The 19446-nt window shown below is 45.7% G+C and overlaps 1 protein-coding gene across 2 annotated transcripts in view; it reads right to left on the bottom strand.

Annotated features, from left to right (window-relative positions):
- Positions 1-19029, bottom strand: part of LOC122934334 (oocyte zinc finger protein XlCOF22-like) — a 75122-nt gene extending 56093 nt beyond the window's left edge. For both annotated transcript variants that reach the window (XM_044289730.1, XM_044289731.1), the window contains exon 1: positions 18967-19029. The gene's annotated coding sequence lies outside the window, so the exon portion shown is untranslated. The remainder of the gene's footprint in view (positions 1-18966) is intronic.
- Positions 19030-19446: the final 417 nt, after the last annotated feature.

The following is a 19446-nucleotide window of genomic DNA, read 5'->3' as shown; positions in this document are numbered from 1 at the left end:
TCATATTCCACTAACTTGTGTCAAAAAATAAAATCTCACATGAACTCACCATACCCCTCACGGAATCCAAATGCGTAACATCTTCTCACTCTTTAGGGCCCCTAAAATGCCAGGGCAGTATAAATACCCCACATGTGACCCCATTTTGGAAAGAAGACACCCCAAGGTATTCCGTGAGGGGCATATTGAGTCCATGAAAGATTGACATTTTTGTCCCAAGTAAGGCTACTTTCACACGAGCGTTCTGCTGTCCGCTCGTGAGCTCCGTTTGAAGGAGCTTACAAGCGGAGCAGAACGCTTCCGTCCAGCCCTGATGCAGTCTGAATGGATGCGGATCCGCTCAGATATGCATCAGTCTGGCGGCGTTCAGCCTCCGCTCCGCTCGCCTCCGCACGGCCAGGCGGACAGCTGAACACTGCTTGCAGCGTTCGGGTGTCCGCCTGGCCGTGCGGAGGCGTGCGGATCCGTCCAGACTTACAATGTAAGTCAATGGGGACGGATCCGTTTGAAGATGCCACAATATGGCTCAATATTCAAGCGGATCCGTCCCCCATTGACTTTACATTGAAAGTCTGGACGGATCCGTCTGAGGCTATTTTCACACTTAGCTTTTATATGCCAATATAATGCAGACGGATCCGTTCTGAACGGAGCCTCCGTCTGCATTATTATGATCGGATCCGTTCAGAACGGATCCGATCGAACGCTCGTGTGAAAGTAGCCTTAGCGGAAAGGGAGACTTTGTGAGAAAAAAATAAAAATAAAAAACTTGTGCCCAAAAAAATAATTTCTATGAACTCGCCATGCCCCTCATTGAATACCTTGGGGTGTCTTCTTTCCAAAATGGGGTCACATGTGGGGTATTTATACTGCCCTGGCATTTTAGGGGCCCGAAAGCGTGAGAAGAAGTCTGGGATCCAAATGTCTAAAAATGCCCCCCTAAAAGGAATTTGGGCCCCTTTGCGCATCTAGGCTGCAAAAAAGTGTGACACATCTGGTATCGCCGTACTCAGGAGAAGTTGGGCAATGTGTTTTGGGGTGTCATTTTACATATACCCATGCTGGGTAAGATAAATATCTTGGTCAAATGCCAACTTTGTATAAAAAAATGGGAAAAGTTGTCTTTTGCAGAGATATTTCTCTCACCCAGCATGGGTATATGTAAAATGACACCCCAAAACACATTCCCCAACTTCTCCTGAGTACGGCGATACCAGATGTGTGTCACTTTTTTGCCGCCTAGGTGGGCAAAGGGGCACATATTCCAAAGTGCACCTTTCGGATTTCACAGGTCATTTTTTACACATTTTGATTTCAAACTACTTACCACACATTAGGGCCCCTAGAATGCCAGGGCAGTATAACTACCCCACAAGTGACCCCATTTTGGAAAGAAGACACCTCAAGGTATTCCATGAGGGGCATGGCGAGTTCCTAGAATATTTTATTTTTTGTCACAAGTTAGCGGAAAATGATGATTTTTTTTTTTTTTTTTCCTTACAAAGTCTCATATTCCACTAACTTGTGACAAAAAATAAAAAATTCCAGGAACTCGCCATGCCCCTCACGGAATACCTTGGGGTGTCTTCTTTCCAAAATGGGGTCACTTGTGGCGTAGTTATACTGCCCTGGCAATTTAGGGGCCCATATGTGTGAGAAGTACTTTGAAATCAAAATCTGTAAAAAATGGCCGGTGAAATCCTAAAGGTGCACTTTGGAATGTGGGCCCCTTTGCCCACCTAGGCTGCAAAAAAGTGTCACACATCTGGTATCGCCGTACTCAGGAGAAGTTGGGCAATGTGTTTTGGGGTGTCATTTTACATATACCCATGCTGGGTGAGATAAATATCTTGGTCAAATGCCAACTTTGTATAAAAAAATTGGAAAAGTTGTCTTTTGCCAAGATATTTCTCTCACCCAGCATGGGTATATGTAAAATGACACCCCAAAACACATTCCCCAACTTCTCCTGAGTACGGCGATACCAGATGTGTGACACTTTTTTGCAGCCTAGGTGGGCAAAGGGGCACACATTCCAAAGAGCACCTTTCGGATTTCACCGGCCATTTTTTACACTTTTTGATTTCAAACTACTAACCACACATTAGGGCCCCTAGAATGCCAGGGCAGTATAACTACCCCACAAGTGACCCCATTTTGGAAAGAAGACACCCCAAGGTATTTCGTGATGGGCATAGTGAGTTCATGGAAGTTTTTATTTTTTGTCACAAGTTAGTGGAATATGAGACTTTGTAAGAAAAAAATAAAAATAATCATCATTTTCCGCTAACTTGTGACAAAAAATAAAAAGTTCTATGAACTCACTATGCCCATCAGCGAATACCTTAGGGTGTCTACTTTCCGAAATGGGGTCATTTGTGGGATTTTTCTACTGTTTGGGCATTGTAGAACCTCAGGAATCATGACAGGTGCTCAGAAAGTCAGAGCTGCTTCAAAAAGCTGAAATTCACATTTTTGTACCATAGTTTGTAAACGCTATAACTTTTACCCAAACCATGTTATTTTTTGCCCAAACATTTTTTTTTTTATCAAAGACATGTAGAACAATAAATTTAGTGAAAAATTTATATATGGATGTCGTTTTTTTTGCTAAATTTTACAGCTGAAAGTGAAAAATGTAATTTTTTTGCAAAAAAATCGTTAAATTTCGATTAATAACAAAAAAAGTTAAAATGTCAGCAGCAATGAAATACCACCAAATGAAAGCTCTATTAGTGAGAAGAAAAGGAGGTAAAATTAATTTGGGTGATAAGTTGCATGACCGAGCAATAAACCGCTAAAGTTGTGGAGTGCCGATTTGTAAAAAAGGGCCTGGTCACTAGGGGGGTATAAACCTGTGGTCCTTAAGTGGTTAAGCACACTGTCCTTCACAGTTTACTCTGTCTGTTTCAATGGAGGAATGGGTAAAAATTAAACCCCATAAAAGAAATGGCTACCGAGTCTTAAAACATGGCTGGACCGATGTTTTATGCAAAAAAATATGTGAAATTAATAATTTTTGTGTATTGAAATTTACATATAACAGAGTTAAAACAAAACATTCAAGGAAGCAAAACTGTGTCTACTGGCGTGCAAAAGCTATTTGCAAATTTAATGGATGCACCCAATATACTTTTTCAATTCTGAAAAAGCCCAAAAAACACCATAGACAGGTTATTTTCAGAGTAAATGTGACAGGCTCCATCAATCATTCAGAAAGACAGACTTATAGAAGGCACACCCGTGATGAAGAAAGAAAGTGTATTACCACCCAATTGAGTGAAATGAGACCAATGCTTTTGTATACCAAACAAATAGCAAACGCAAATACAGAACAACTTAAGTTTGGTAATTTAAGCTCTGTTAAAAGTATTGATGTTCTTCAGAAAATTTCAGGTGAAAAGAACTTACAGAATAGACAAAAATGATTTCTTGGATTGTTTTGCAGTACAAAAACAACAAGACGAAAAAAAAAAAATCAAATGGCAACAAAGCATGCCTATATACAATATATAGGAATGGTGCCATTTATAATACACATGTACTCAGACACTCAATTGTACCTCTTAAAAGATTTACAAAATTCACAAATATGCAACCTTTATCTTGATGCAACTGGATCGGTCATAAGAAAGCCACAAGACATAAATCAAAAAATACTATATTATGCTTTATGCATTAATTTACAGAAACCAAAGAAGGTTGTTGTGCCACTTGCAGAACTGGTCTCCTCGGACCACAGTACACCAACTATACAACATTGGCTAGCCTGTTTATGTCGGGACTTCACAAATATTTGTAATGAAAAACTAACACCGCAAAAAATAGAAGTTGATTTTAGTTGGGCACTTATTCATGCAACTTTACATGCATTTAATCAAGTTAGTATGACCGAATACCTAAAAAAGTGCTTTTTAGTCTGTGAAGGTAAAAGATCCTGTGATTTCACCGTTTTACACATCTGTGCAGCACATATGATAAAACTAATTTCTGTAAAAACACACAAAACAAATACAAATAAGGCCTCATGCACACGACAGTTTTTTTTCACGGTCCGCAAAAACGGGGTCCGTGGGTCCGTGATCCGTGACCGTTTTTTCGTCCGTGGGTCTTCCTTGATTTTTGGAGGATCCACGGACATGAAAAAAAAGTCGTTTTGGCGTCCGCCTGGCCGTGCGGAGCCAAACGGATCCGTCCTGAATTACAATGCAAGTCAATGGGGACGGATCCGTTTGACGTTGACACAATATGGAGCAATTGCAAACGGATCCGTCCCCCATTGACTTTCAATGTAAAGTCAGGAGTCCCTTTACTTTCACACTTGTGTTCATAATGCAGACGGTGGCTCCGTTCAGAGCGGATCTGTCTGCATTATATTGTTAAAACATTTCTAAGTGTGAAAGTAGCCTCAGACGGATCCGTCCAGACTTTACATTGAAAGTCAATGGGGGACGGATCCGTTTGAAAATTGAGCCATATTGTGTCATCTTCAAACGGATCCGTCCCCATTGACTTACATTATAAGTCTGGACGGATCCGCACGCCTCCGCAAGGCCAGGCGGACACCCGAACATAACTTGAAGCGTCCCCATCACCATGGGAACGCCTCTACGTTAGAATATACTGTCGGATATGAGCTACATCGTGAAACTCATTTCCGACAGTATATTCTAACACAGAGGCGTTCCCATGGTGATGGGGACGCTTCAGGTTAGAATATACTGAAAAAATGTGTACATGACTGCCCCCTGCTGCCTGGCAGCACCCGATCTCTTACAGGGGGCCGTGATCAGCACAATTAACTCCTCAGGTGCCGCACCTGAAGGGGTTAATTGTACTATCATAAGAGATCAGGGCTGCCAGGCAGCAGGGGGCAGACCCCCCCCCCCCTCCCCAGTTTGAATATCGTTGGTGGCACAGTGTGCGCCCACCATCGGGCCCCCCCCTTCCTCCCTCTATTGTAATAAATCGTTGGTGGCACAGTGTGCCAACCACCATCGACCCCCCTCTCTCTATAGTAGTAACAACCATTGGTGGCAGTGTGCGGCCTCCCATTCCCCCCCCCCCCCCCATGACTTGGAAGCGCCATCGCAGATTCCAATGATTGCCACCATGCTAGAACCTGACAGACCCCATTATAAGTTAGCAGGGTTCGCCTGTGTCATATGGCGGGTCTGGCACTCTGGCATCGTCAGCCCTCTGTTCTTATCATGGCAATAACGTTATAACCACTGGGGCACATTTATCAAGCTCCCCCCCCCCCCCCCATCATTGGTGGCAGCGGAGTTCCGATCGGAGTCCCAGTTTAATCGCTGGGGCTCCGATCGGTAACCATGGCAACCAGGAAGCTACTGCAGCCCTGGTTGCCATGGTTACTTAGCAATAGTACAACAGTAGAAGATTCATACTTACCTGCTTGCTGCTGCGATGTCTGTGACCGGCCGGGAGCTCCACCTACTGGTAAGTGAAAGGTCTGTGCGGCGCATTGCTAAAGGACTGTCACTTACCAGTAGGAGGAGCTCCCGGCCGGTCACAGACATCGCAGCAGCAAGCAGGTAAGTATGAATCTTCTACTGTTGTACTATTGCTAAGTAACCATGGCAACCAGGGCTGCAGTAGCTTCCTGGTTGCCATGGTTACCGATCGGAGCCCCAGCGATTAAACTGGGACTCCGATCGGAACTCCGCTGCCACCAATGATGGGGGGGGGGGGGAGCTTGATAAATGTGCCCCAGTGGTTATAACGTTATTGCCATGATAAGAACAGAGGGCTGACGATGCCAGAGTGCCAGACCCGCCATATGACACAGGCGAACCCTGCTAACTTATAATGGGGTCTGTCAGGTTCTAGCATGGTGGCCATCATTGGAATCTGCGATGGCGCTTCCAAGTCATGGGGGGGGGGGGGAAATGGGAGGCCGCACACTGCCACCAATGGTTGTTACTACTATAGAGAGAGGGGGGGCCGATGGTGGGCGCACACTGTGCCACCAACGATTTATTACAATAGAGGGAGGGAGGGGGGGGTGCGATGGTGGGCGCACACTGTGCCAACAACGATATTCAAACTGGGGAGGGGGGGGGTCTGCCCCTGCTGCCTGGCAGCCCTGATCTCTTACAGGGGAATATGATAGTACAATTAACCCCTTTAGGTGCCGCACCTGATGGGGTTAATTGTGCTATCATATCCCCTTGTAAGAGATCAGGTGCTGCCAGGCAGCAGGGGGCAGTCTTGTACAAAGTTTACAGTGTATTCTAACTAGAAGCGTCCCCATTACCATGGGAACGCTTCTGTGTTAGAATATACTGTCGGAAATGAGTTTTCACGAAGTGAAAACTTAGATCAGAAAAAGCTTTTATGCAGACGGATCTTCGGATCCGTCTGTATGAAAGCAACCTACGGCCACGGATCACGGACACGGATGCCAATCTTGTGTGCATCCGTGTTCTTTCACGGACCCATTGACTTGAATGGGTCCGTGAACCGTTGTCCGTCAAAAAAATAGGACAGGTCCTATTTTTTTGACGGACAGGATACACGGATCACGGCCTCGGCTGCAAAACGGTGCATTTTCCGATTTTTCCACGGACCCATTGAAAGTCAATGGGTCCGCGAAAAAAAATGGAAAACGGCACAACGGCCACGGATGCACACAACGGTCGTGTGCATGAGGCCTAAGGATACAAAAAAACTGTTCCTGTATTCATTTGCAGTTCTTGAAAATGCTACCAATCTCAATGATATAAAAATTCAAATATCACAAATGACATAAAGGGGCCCTTACTCTTTATATTTTAACCCTTTGATTAGTGGCCCAACGGCGTTTAACCCCTTAAATTCCTCAGTTACTTATTCAAAATGCTGAAAATGTATATAGTTGGCAAGGTTGGCACCCGTTTTCCTGCCAATCCACAGTTTGGGCCAGGCTGGGTACAGTTGGGTATTATAGAGGGGTCATTACTCTTTGTATTTCTACCCTTAGATCAGTGGCCCAACAGCATTTAACCCCTTAAATTTCTCAGTTACTTATTCAAAATGCTGAAAATGTATATAGTTGGCAAGGTTGGCACCTGTTTTAATGCCAATCCACAGTTTGGGCCAGGCTGGGTACAGTTGAATATTATAGAGGGGTCCTTACTCTTTATATTTCCACCCTTAGATTAGTGGCCCAACAGCGTTTAATCCCTTAAATTACTCAGTTACTTATTCAAAATGTTGAAAATGTATATAGTTGGCAAGGTTGGCACCTGTTTTCTTGCCAATCCACAGTTTGGGCCAGGCTGGGTACAGTTGAATATTATAGAGGGGTCCTTACTCTTTATATTTACACCCTTAGATCAGTGGCCCAACAGCGTTTAACCCCTTAAAATTACCAGTTACTTATTCAAAATGCTGAAAATGTATATAGTTGGCAAGGTTGGCACCTGTTTTCTTGCCAATCCACAGTTTGGGCCAGGCTGGATACAGTTGGGTATTATAGAGGGGTCCTTACTCTTTATATTTCCACCCTTAGATTAGTGGCCCAACGGCGTTTAACCCCTTAAATTCCTCCATTACTTATTCAAAATGTAGAAAATGTATATTAGCAAGGTTGGCACCTGTTTTTCTGCCAATCCACAGTTTGGGCCAGGCTGGATACAGTTGGGTATTATAGAGGGGTCCTTACTCTTTATATTTCCACCCTTAGATTAGTGGCCCAACGGCGTTTAACCCCTTAAATTCCTCCATTACTTATTCAAAATGTAGAAAATGTATATTAGCAAGGTTGGCACCTGTTTTTCTGCCAATCCACTGTTTGGGCCAGGCTGGATACAGTTGGGTATTATAGAGGGGTCCTTACTCTTTGTATTTCCACCCTTAGATTAGTGGCCCAACAGCGTTTAACCCCTTAAAATTACCAGTTACTTATTCAAAATGTTGAAAATGTATATAGTTGGCAAGGTTGGCACCTGTTTTCTTGCCAATCCACAGTTTGGGCAAGGCTGGGTACAGTTGGGTATTATGGAGGGGTCCTTACTCTTTAAATTTCCACCCTTAGATCAGTGACCCAACAGCGTTTAACCCCTTAAATTCCTCAGTTACTTATTCAAAATGCATATTTTTTTATCCATTTTTCACTATCGTTTTTTTTGTAAAAACACAAATAAAATAGATTTTTTTTTATTAATCTGATTGTTCACAAATAATATTTAACATTTATGTAGAAAAAAACAGATTTACTGCAGAGGAATAAGAGAAAAAAAGGTTTATTTGTCATAGTAATGTATAAGAAACTGCCGAATAAGAAACCAACTTCAGCCTTGTATAGACTATACTATAATACACAGGAGGATGACTATGTATATACCTGCGCTGTACATATAGATTACACTCAGATAGACCCAGGTTATACCAGCATAGTCTATACTATAATACACAGGAGGATGACTATGTATATACCTGCACTGTACATATAGATTACACTCAGATAGACCCAGGTTATACCAGCATAGTATACACTATAATACACAGGAGGATGACTATGTATATACCTGCGCTGTACATATAGATTACACTCAGATATACCCAGGTTATACCAGCATAGTATATACTATAATACACAGGAGATGACTATGTATATACCTGCGCTGTACATATAGATTACACTCAGATACACCCAGGTTATACCAGCACAGTATATACTATAATACACAGGAGGATGACTATGTATATACCTGCGCTGTACATATAGATTACACTCAGATAGACCCAGGTTATACCAGCACAGTATATACTATAATACACAGGAGGATGACTATGTATATACCTGCGCTGTACATATAGATTACACTCAGATAGACCCAGGTTATACCAGCATAGTCTATACTATAATACACAGGAGGATGACTATGTATATACCTGCACTGTACATATAGATTACACTCAGATAGACCCAGGTTATACCAGCATAGTATACACTATAATACACAGGAGGATGACTATGTATATACCTGCGCTGTACATATAGATTACACTCAGATATACCCAGGTTATACCAGCATAGTATATACTATAATACACAGGAGATGACTATGTATATACCTGCGCTGTACATATAGATTACACTCAGATACACCCAGGTTATACCAGCACAGTATATACTATAATACACAGGAGGATGACTATGTATATACCTGCGCTGTACATATAGATTACACTCAGATAGACCCAGGTTATACCAGCACAGTATATACTATAATACACAGGAGGATGACTATGTATATACCTGCGCTGTACATATAGATTACACTCAGATAGACCCAGGTTATACCAGCACAGTATATACTATAATACACAGGAGGATGACTATGTATATACCTGCGCTGTACATATAGATTACACTCAGATACACCCAGGTTATACCAGCACAGTATATACTATAATACACAGGAGGATGACTATGTATATACCTGCGCTGTACATATAGATTACACTCAGATAGACCCAGGTTATACCAGCACAGTATATACTATAATACACAGGAGGATGACTATGTATATACCTGCGCTGTACATATAGATTACACTCAGATAGACCCAGGTTATACCAGCATAGTCTATACTATAATACACAGGAGGATGACTATGTATATACCTGCGCTGTACATATAGATTACACTCAGATAGACCCAGGTTATACCAGCATAGTCTATACTATAATACACAGGAGGATGACTATGTATATACCTGCGCTGTACATATAGATTACACTCAGATAGACCCAGGTTATACCAGCATAGTATATACTATAATACACAGGAGGATGACTATGTATATACCTGCGCTGTACATATAGATTACACTCAGATAGACCCAGGTTATACCAGCACAGTATATACTATAATACACAGGAAGATGACTATGTATATACCTGCGCTGTACATATAGATTACACTCAGATAGACCCAGGTTATACCAGCATAGTCTATACTATAATACACAGGAGGATGACTATGTATATACCTGCGCTGTACATATAGATTACACTCAGATAGACCCAGGTTATACCAGCATAGTCTATACTATAATACACAGGAGGATGACTATGTATATACCTGCGCTGTACATATAGATTACACTCAGATAGACCCAGGTTATACCAGCATAGTCTATACTATAATACACAGGAGGATGACTATGTATATACCTGCGCTGTACATATAGATTACACTCAGATATACCCAGGTTATACCAGCATAGTATATACTATAATACACAGGAGGATGACTATGTATATACCTGCGCTGTACATATAGATTACACTCAGATAGACCCAGGTTATACCAGCACAGTATATACTATAATACACAGGAGGATGACTATGTATATACCTGCTCTGTACATATAGATTACACTCAGATAGACCCAGGTTATACCAGCATAGTATATACTATAATACACAGGAGGATGACTATGTATATACCTGCGCTGTACATATAGATTACACTCAGATAGACCCAGGTTATACCAGCATAGTCTATACTATAATACACAGGAGGATGACTATGTATATACCTGCGCTGTACATATAGATTACACTCAGATAGACCCAGGTTATACCAGCACAGTATATACTATAATACACAGGAGGATGACTATGTATATACCTGCGCTGTACATATAGATTACACTCAGATAGACCCAGGTTATACCAGCACAGTATATACTATAATACACAGGAGGATGACTATGTATATACCTGCGCTGTACATATAGATTACACTCAGATAGACCCAGGTTATACCAGCATAGTATATACTATAATACACAGGAGATGACTATGTATATACCTGCGCTGTACATATAGATTACACTCAGATATACCCAGGTTATACCAGCATAGTCTATACTATAATACACAGGAGGATGACTATGTATATACCTGCGCTGTACATATAGATTACACTCAGATATACCCAGGTTATACCAGCATAGTATATACTATAATACACAGGAGGATGACTATGTATATACCTGCGCTGTACATATAGATTACACTCAGATAGACCCAGGTTATACCAGCACAGTATATACTATAATACACAGGAGGATGACTATGTATATACCTGCTCTGTACATATAGATTACACTCAGATAGACCCAGGTTATACCAGCATAGTATATACTATAATACACAGGAGGATGACTATGTATATACCTGCGCTGTACATATAGATTACACTCAGATAGACCCAGGTTATACCAGCATAGTATATACTATAATACACAGGAGGATGACTATGTATATACCTGCGCTGTACATACAGATTACACTCAGATAGACCCAGGTTATACCAGCATAGTCTATACTATAATACACAGGAGGATGACTATGTATATACCTGCGCTGTACATATAGATTACACTCAGATACACCCAGGTTATACCAGCATAGTATATACTATAATACACAGGAGGATGACTATGTATACACCTGCACTGTACATATAGATTACACTCAGATAGACCCAGGTTATACCAGCACAGTATATACTATAATACACAGGAGGATGACTATGTATATACCTGCGCTGTTCATATAGATTACACTCAGATAGACCCAGGTTATACCAGCATAGTCTATACTATAATACACAGGAGGATGACTATATATATACCTGCGCTGTACATATAGATTACACTCAGATATACCCAGGTTATACCAGCATAGTATATACTATAATACACAGGAGGATGACTATGTATATACCTGCGCTGTACATATAGATTACACTCAGATATACCCAGGTTATACCAGCATAGTATATACTATAATACACAGGAGGATGACTATGTATATACCTGCGCTGTACATATAGATTACACTCAGATAGACCCAGGTTATACCAGCATAGTCTATACTATAATACACAGGAGGATGACTATGTATATACCTGCGCTGTACATATAGATTACACTCAGATATACCCAGGTTTTACAGCAAGACACGGAGGCTCCTATTGCTTTCTCCTTCTTTACTGTCCACCAATAGCAGCAAAGAAAAAATTTACATCACATAACGTAACCATAGTAACATCACCCTCCCCTCACAGTCCATATAACAGACGGCTCCTCCTCTCAATCCTCCTCTTTCTTTGCTGCTGCCACCAAGATAAGTACTCATTTTGGCAGCTCCTGTGTCTGTAGTTTGCATTGTGTTTATATGGCTTTAGATTGCTTTATATTGCTTCTTATTTGTCATTTGCTTATATTACTGGCTTCTGTCAGCAGATATCATGCTGCTCATGGCTTGGGACTAGTTCCCTGCTCCCATTGCGGTTGCTGTTTTATTTTCCTCACATTTTGGGTCCGTTTTCCCTCCCCATAGGTTCCGCTTTGAGCGGTTTCACTGTGCGCCATTATAATATTCTATTGCAGGTCCGTCTTACCCACATTGGCGCGGCGTTTTCCCGCGCTCTCCTCTGTCTCTGCCTATGGCCGCGTGATCTCGCGAGATCCCGGCGGCCATTTTGGTACTCCTTTGGCCGTCTCCCGCTTGTTCTCGCGGGATTTCGGCGGCCATTTTAGTTTTTTTCTTGCGATACTCCTGCCGGGTCTCGCGCGACCTCGGCGGCACTTCCTGTTTCTCCGCATCCGTCCTGCGATCCAGTCGCTTGCTCCGGCGCTCCGCTACATTGGGTGACTAACCCTGTTTTCTTCCCTGCGCTGCTTGCCCTGCGATTTAGTTTCTGTCAGACTTATCCTTTATCCCCACTTTAGCTCAGTGTAGCCAGTATCCCCTGGCAGTTATATATATAGGGATAGCTTCGTTTTGCCCATTATGCCTCTATCTGATCCAGCCCCTGAGGCCTCTGCATCTTCACCCCCTGAGAGGGATGCCCTTAATGAGGTTGACACACAGGCAGTAGCGCTGCAGCGCTCTGTCTCGGCCGCTATCACTGCTGCAATGGACTCTATGTCCTCTGTGCTGTCGCAGACTATTGCACAGGCACTGGCTAGCCACCGGGTCTCAGGGTCTGCGCAGCCTGCGGCCCCCACTGCCCAGCTACCTCCATCTGTGGATATTCCTGTATCACAGGAACAATTGACTGGTGCGCCTCCGGCCACCCTTGAACGCGCGCATAGATCGCGTAAGAGAGCCTTTCCGCGCCAGGCAGAACGGGCGCGGCCTTGGAAATGCGCTAGAGCGCAACAAGTAAGCGATTCTGACGCCGAGATCGGGTCAGATGAGGAGGCGTTTGCTGAGGCTAGTGCTGATTCTGAGCACGAAACGCAGTCGGGTCCCAGTGCCCCACACTGCCCCACTCCTTCAACTTCTCAAGTGAAGGATTCCTCGGCTTCGGTTGCTCCGGCTTCTTCCCTGGTTGACTCTTTGGGAGATCCCATGTTTGACCCTAACGCCCTCCACCATCCCAGATCGGCGGAGTGGCTGCCGACAGACCATGTTGGCAAATACCTGGAGCACTGGGTCCGCCGCCCCCTTAGCAAGGAGGCGCGCAATAAGATGAAGGCTGAATGCCCTAGGCCCATTGTACCTAATAAGGTATGTGACACCCCTGTGGTGGATCCTAAGGTCACACAATTTCTCGCCAAGTCCGGCTGGAATCCCCGTAAGGGGTTAGACTCAGCTCTGCGTAGCTGTCAGGACAAGCTCCTGGATGTGTTCGGTCCTCTGACCAAATTGTTTGAGATGGCTGAGAATGCCAGGTCAGATGGGTCCCCTATTGACCCTGAGGAAATGACAGGCTGGATCCAACGAGCGATCTGCATCGCTGGCAACGCCAATTCCTCTCTAGCAATTGAGAGAAGAAAGGCAATTCTATTTAAAATAGACCCGAAACTGGCCAGCCTGGCCCTGACTGAATCAGGCGCAGATGCTCAGGGTCATCTTTTTGGCGACTCCTTTATTAAGGATTTGAGTCGGTTCGTGGGAGCATTCACTGCCCTAGATAAGGCCCAATCTTCCATTAGGAGAGTATTCCAGGGACGGGTCTCCACCAGGGCCGGCAGTGCTAGGGGCCGTCTGTCCGGCCGTTCCAATTTTCAACCCCGCAACGCGGGCAGAGGCTCCTTTCATCAACGCCCCGCCTTCCAGGAACAGAGATTTCCATCCCCTTTCTTCCCTGCCAGAGGTGGACAATGGCGTGGCAGATCTTACAGAGGGAATCAGTCTTCACGACGTCCTTTCGGTAAGTCCTCCCCCGATGGGGGTTTCTTCGGATCATTGCATAGGGGGCAGACTCCGTCGTTTTTCCCCTGCTTGGGCGGCGATAACATCCGACCCTTGGGTTTTGTCCACTATAGAAGGCTTCCACGTGGAACTCGTGGGTTCGCCGGACCAGATTCCATCCCCTCCCACCTCCCTGCTGTCTCGCCCCAACGCCGCGCTGGTAGACCTAGAACTCACCTCCCTCTACCACAAGCGGGCGATCGAGAGGGCACCGCCACACACGACAGGGGTCGTTAGCTCTATCTTTCTGGTCCAGAAAAAAGGGGGTCAGATGCGCCCGGTTATCAATTTGCGGGCTCTGAATGCGATTGTCCGCTATCGCCACTTCAAGATGGAGGGCATCCATCTACTCCGAGATCTCCTTATGCCGGGCGATTGGTTTGTGGAACTGGACCTCAAGGACGCTTACTTGACAGTCCCGGTGTCCGCCCCTTCCAGGGACCTGCTGCGTTTCGTGTGGAAGGGAGAGATCTGGCGTTTCTCGTGCCTCCCTTTCGGCCTTTCCTCAGCGCCATGGTGTTTCACCAAGCTGATGCGTCCGGTTGTGGCCTGGCTCCGCAGTCGTGGGGTCCGCCTCATCATATACCTGGACGACATTCTTATCATGCATCAGTCGGCCCAGACTCTGTTAATACATCTTCGCTGGACGACGGACCTTCTAGCCCGTCTCGGTTTTCTCGTAAACCACGAGAAGTCGTGCTTGGTACCATCGCAGAGGATGGAATTTTTGGGTTTCACCGTGGATTCGATGTCGGAATCCCTCTCTCTACCCACATCGAAGCTGCGTTCCATACGCAAGGAACTCAGACATGCCCTGTCTCTGCCTCTGGTGTCTCTACGCCATCTGGCCAGAATCATCGGTCTCCTCGCCTCTTCTATCCAAGCGGTGTTTCCAGCCCCTTTGCACTACAGGGCCCTTCAGCGCTTGAAAATAGCACATCTCCGCTCTGGCGCTGCGTTCGCAGACACTCTGACCCTGGACCCGGAATCTCGGGAAGAGATCACTTGGTGGATCGACAACCTGGAAGCCTGGAACGGCAGGGCAATATTCGGTTTACAACCCGATTTCACTGTCGAGTCGGACGCCAGTCTTCACGGCTGGGGTGCCCACTGCAACGGGATCTCCACGGGCGGCCGGTGGTCCACGGAAGAGGCGCGTCTTCATATCAACGCGTTGGAACTTCTTGCCGGTTCCTTTGCCATTCGGAGTTTCACCAACGGGATGGCTCGGGCGTGCATTCGTCTCCGGATGGACAATGTGTCTGCAGTGCGGTACATCAACCGGTTGGGAGGTACGCGCTCGGCTACCTTGGCTCGGTTGGCGAAAGATTTCTGGTCTTTTTGTCTCTCCAGGGAGGTCATGGTTCAGGCGGAATATCTCCCGGGACTCCACAACAGTCGGGCGAATTGGGGCTCCCGCTACCTTACGGACAGCAGCGATTGGATGCTGGCTCCGGAGATTTTTTCCGAGTTATCCAGGAATTGGGGTCCTTTTGCTATAGACCTATTTGCCTCACGTCTCAACACCCAACTTCCGCGATTTTTCAGCTGGCGTCCGGATCCGGCAGCGGAGGCGGTGGACGCGTTCCTTCAACCGTGGTCCGGTCCGCTGATGTATGCATTCCCGCCTTTTGCTATGATCCCGAGGATGATGTTACATGTTCGTCGTCAGCTGGCCGAGTTGGTGGTGGTGGTCCCTTTCTGGGGGACTCAGGCGTGGTTCCCGTCGCTGCTGGGTCTCCTGATAGATGTGCCTTTTCTCCTCCCGTTTCGGATGGATCTCCTCCAGGACCCTCGAGGATTACACCACCCGCTCCTGTCGGACGGATCTCTACGGCTGGTCGCGTGCCGGATCTCAGGACACCTGGAGAAGTCGGCGATATTTCGGAGGCGACTAGACGCCTTTTGGACAACGCATGGGCTCCCGGCACCAGAAAATCTTATCGGGCAGCCTGGCGATCTTGGTCTGGTTGGTGCGTGGAACGGGACTTGGATCCCGTTTCGGCCCCTGTGACTCAGCTTTTGGATTTTCTTACCTCCCTCTTCGAAGCGGGTAAGGCTTATCGGACGATTAATTTGTTCAGGTCCGCTATTTCATCTTCTCATCAGGGTTTTGATGGTGTCCCTGCGGGACGGCACCCTTCCGTATGTCGTTTGCTTCGCGGTTCCCGCATGTCTCGTCATCCCCGGCCTCGCTTTACCACGACTTGGGATGTGTCTTTAGTCTTGTCTTTTTTGTCCAACTGGCCCGGTAACCCGGATCTCACGGTGCGGCAGTTGTCGGCCAAGTTATTGGTTCTTTTTTGCCTTATTTCCTGCAAGCGGGTCTCAGATGTTCGAGCGCTTGATCACGACGCCAGGTCCTTTACTCCGGAGGGGGTCACCTTCAATATTTCCAGACGTACGAAGACCAACATTAGATCGGTGTCTTATCCGTCTTTCCCTTCTTCGCCGGCTCTTTGCCCGGTGGCTTGTTTGAGGGAGTATGAGTCCCGGACGCGTGCTTACCGGTCGTCTTCGGTTCCTCAGCTTTTCTTGTCCATTCGGCATCCGTTTGGTCCTGTGTCCAGCCCTACTTTGGCGCGCTGGATGAAGTGGGTTATGTCGTTAGCAGGAATTGATACTTCCATATTTACTGCTCATTCCTCTAGAGGCGCATCGGCTAACTCTTTGGCTGTTTCGGGTGCTCGATTGGAGGATATCCTACGTCTGGCGGACTGGTCTTCGGCCTCAACATTCAGGGAGTATTATTTTAGACCGCCTCCACATTTGTTTTCTGCTGTTATTGCTCAACTTTAAACTTAGCAATAGGAGCCTCCGTGTCTTGCTGTAAAACTAGGTGATTTTCCTAGTCTATGACGGAAAGTCATGGTTTTATTAAAGACACGGAGGCGAGTATTGCCCGCCCTGGGGTTCCCTCCCTTACGATGTATTTTTGCGGTTTTCAGTCTGATTTGCATGATGTGTCGGCTATGTCGACTTAAGATGTTTATTCTGGCAGGATCGCGTTGGACTTGCGATGTTTTGTTCTGCCCATTACTTAACCTGTTTATTACTTTCAGGAGGAAGTTGATTCGCTTCGGGTCTCCGTTGCCCTGTTCTAGTTATAGCCATGTTGGCTTTCGTTGAAAAGAAGATCCGGTGATCCGAGTTGCTGGGTTTCGTTGGGAGGTTCCGGTGGTTCCGTGCTGGTCGTTTCCCGTTTCCAGGTTCCGGTTTCGTGTTCGGTGGTTCCGGTCATGGTGTCAGGCTCGTAAAGAAAGAGGAGGATTGAGAGGAGGAGCCGTCTGTTATATGGACTGTGAGGGGAGGGTGATGTTACTATGGTTACGTTATGTGATGTAAATTTTTTCTTTGCTGCTATTGGTGGACAGTAAAGAAGGAGATAGCAATACTCGCCTCCGTGTCTTTAATAAAACCATGACTTTCCGTCATAGACTAGGAAAATCACCTAGTTATACCAGCATAGTCTATACTATAATACACAGGAGGATGACTATGTATACACCTGCGCTGTACATATAGAATACACTCAGATAGACCCAGGTTATACCAGCATAGTATATACTATAATACACAGGAAGATGACTATGTATATACCTGCGCTGTACATATAGATTACACTCAGGTATACCCAGGTTATACCAGCCTAGTCTATACTATAATACACAGGAAGATGACTATGTATATACCTGCGCTGTACATATAGATTACACTCAGATAGACCCAGGTTATACCAGCACAGTCTATACTATAATACACAGGAGGATGACTATGTATATACCTGCGCTGTACATATAGATTACACTCAGATAGACCCAGGTTATACCAGCATAGTATATACTATAATACACAGGAGGATGACTATGTATATACCTGCGCTGTACATATAGATTACACTCAGATAGACCCAGGTTATACCAGCACAGTATATACTATAATACACAGGAGGATGACTATGTATATACCTGCGCTGTACATATAGATTACACTCAGATAGACCCAGGTTATACCAGCATAGTATATACTATAATACACAGGAGGATGACTATGTATACACCTGCGCTGTACATATAGATTACACTCAGATAGACCCAGGTTATACCAGCATAGTCTATACTATAATACACAGGAGATGACTATGTATATACCTGCGCTGTACATATAGATTACACTCAGATATACCCAGGTTATACCAGCACAGTATATACTATAATACACAGGAGGATGACTATGTATATACCTGCGCTGTACATATAGATTACACTCAGATAGACCCAGGTTATACCAGCATAGTATATACTATAATACACAGGAGGATGACTATGTATATACCTGCGCTGTACATACAGATTACACTCAGATAGACCCAGGTGCTGCTCCTGTAGCTCAGTCAGTCCCTGGGCAGCCTAGTGCCTAGTGGGCTGAGTGCTGGCGGAGGCTGACTGTGCCTGGCCGAGAGAGCTGGCGGTGAAGGGGTTAATGCCCCCTCTGCCCCAGTAATCCTGACAGACAATGGCGGTGACTACACACCTACCTGCCCTGCTGGACACAACATGTACCCACCTAGAATGTATGGGCTTCTGAGAGGATGTAGCCCCGCCCCCAAGTTGTTCTAGAAACTAATGTTCTCCACAAAACCTCCCTGACTGTAAACCTGTCCCTAATCCTGACCCCACAGGAGACCGCACAGAACACGGAGAGGACGCCCCGCAGCCCAGCACACAGGACACTTACCTCTCAGGCAGTGACTAGAACGGAGTTGCTAGAAGATCTGTGACGTCACTGGTCACATGCTCCTTCATGGTCAGATGACCAAATGTGGGAAGTGCTGACAAACCCGGTCTGCAGGAGCTTTTGGAAGGGGGAGGGGCTGTGTGTGCCAGGGGGAGGGGCTGTGTGTGCCGGGGGGAGGGGCTGTGTATGCCAGGGGGAGGGGCTGTGCGTGCCAGGATGTGGTGCAGTCCTGGAGTACACAGAGCTTCATGGGGAGCGGGGGAGGGGCGGCATATGGAGCTCATATATGAGGGGCAGGGGGAGCACTCAGGGGCAGTGGGGGTCATGGAGTGGAATCTGGTGCAATTACAGGGGTTACAGTACAGAACCGGCTGTAATCTGGGGGCCGTGAGGGTGCAGGATGGGGGGATATTTATGGGGTGTAAATCTGTGAGGGGGGCATGTGGTGTATTCTGGCCAGGCGTTGGGGAGAGCTATAGG

Source organism: Bufo gargarizans, chromosome 4, assembly GCF_014858855.1.
Source record: "Bufo gargarizans isolate SCDJY-AF-19 chromosome 4, ASM1485885v1, whole genome shotgun sequence".
NCBI classification, from domain to species: Eukaryota; Metazoa; Chordata; class Amphibia; order Anura; family Bufonidae; genus Bufo; species Bufo gargarizans.
This window is presented reverse-complemented; position numbering and strand designations above follow the sequence as displayed.